This window comes from Hemiscyllium ocellatum, unplaced genomic scaffold (assembly GCF_020745735.1).
Source record: "Hemiscyllium ocellatum isolate sHemOce1 unplaced genomic scaffold, sHemOce1.pat.X.cur. scaffold_204_pat_ctg1, whole genome shotgun sequence".
Lineage (NCBI taxonomy): Eukaryota > Metazoa > Chordata > Chondrichthyes > Orectolobiformes > Hemiscylliidae > Hemiscyllium > Hemiscyllium ocellatum.
In genome coordinates this window covers 249848-251571 of record NW_026867957.1, presented here as the reverse complement: position 1 = coordinate 251571, position 1724 = coordinate 249848, and positions in this window count along the sequence as shown.

Genomic DNA, 1724 nt, shown 5'->3' with positions numbered 1-1724 from the left:
ATTCATGAATCTTAAAGGACCTCATTGTTCCCGCCTCTACCACCTCCGCTGGCCACATGTTCCAGGCCCCTACCACCCTCAGCATAAAGACCGTTCCACGGTTATCTGCCCTAAACCTTTCCCCTCTCACTTTGAGTTTGTGACCCCAGTAACTGCGTTCCACACTCTGGGGAAAAACGCTTCTTGCTATCCACCATGTCTACACATCTCATGAATTTGTAGACATCAATCAGGTCCTCAGTCAACCTTTGTCTTTCTAATAAAATTAATCCGAATCTATTCAACCTCTCTTTATAGCTGGTCCCTTCCATACCAGACAACGTCTGGGTGAACTTCCTCTTCACCCTCTACAAAGCATCTACATCCTTTTGGTAATGTGGTGATCAGAACTGTATGTATCATTCCAAATGTGGCCGAACCAAAATCAAATACAACTGTAACATGACCTGCCAACTCATTTACTCTATAGCCCGTCCAATTAAGGAAAGCATGCTGTATGCCGCCTTAACCACTTTACTGACCTGCGTTGCCACCTTCAAGGAACAATGGACCTGAAAACCCAGATCTCTATGTACATCAATTCTCCCCAGGACTTTTCCATTTAGCTTGCTATTGAATTGAATATTCTGAAATGCATCACCTCGCATTTGCCTGGAGGTAACTCCCCATCTGCCATTTCTCTGCCCATCTCTCCAATCGATCTATACACTGTATTCTCTGACTGTCGCCATCACTATCTACTGCTCCACCAATCTTCGTGTCATCTGCAAACTTGCTAATCAGGCAATTGATACTTTCCTCCAAATCATTTATGTATATCACAAACAACACGGAACCTCGTGGAACACCACAGGTCACAGGTCTCCATTTTGAGAAATTCATTTTACTATAATCCATCTGCGTTTCCAAAAATTAATTAAATGTCCCTAATGTAACTCTCTCTACCACCAACGCTGGTGGTGCATTCCACACACCCACCACTCTCCGTGTAACGTACCTACCTCTGACATCTCCCATAAACCTTCCTCCAAGTACCTTAAAATTATGCCCCACCATTATAGCCATTTTCACAATAGGAACATTCTCGGGCCACCCACTCTATGTATGCCTCTCATCAGCTCGTACACATCTATCAAGTCAGGTCTCATCCTTTTCAATTCCAATGATAGAAGCCCTGGCTTCCCCAACATTTCTTCATTAGACCTGTCCTCCAATCCAGAAATCATCCTGATAAATTGTTTCTGCACCCTCTCCATATTTTTCCTATAATGAGGTGACCAGAACATAACACAATATTCCAAGAGTGGACTAACCAGGGCTGTGTGGAGCTGCAGCACAACCTCAATGGTCGTCAAGTCAATCCCCCTGCTAAGGAAAGCTAACACGTTACACGCCTTCTTCCAACCTTATCAACTTGGCTGACATCTTTGAAGGATCTATGAAAGTGAACCCCAAGATTCTTGTGTTACTCCACACTATCAAGAATCCTGCCGTTAACTCAGTAGACGTTTTCAGCAGAATCCTTCAATCTTAAACCCTCCCTATTTTGGTACCTTCCCCCAGTCCCCACAAAATTCATAAACTGCGAAACGTCTTCCAGTCCCTACAATCCTCTTTAGCTCTGTAACCTCCTTTATTGGCGTGAGTACTGAAAATTACCGAAGCCAATTTTAGTCACTTCAATATTACTAATAAATGCAAAATCCTCCTGTCCTGATATCTCT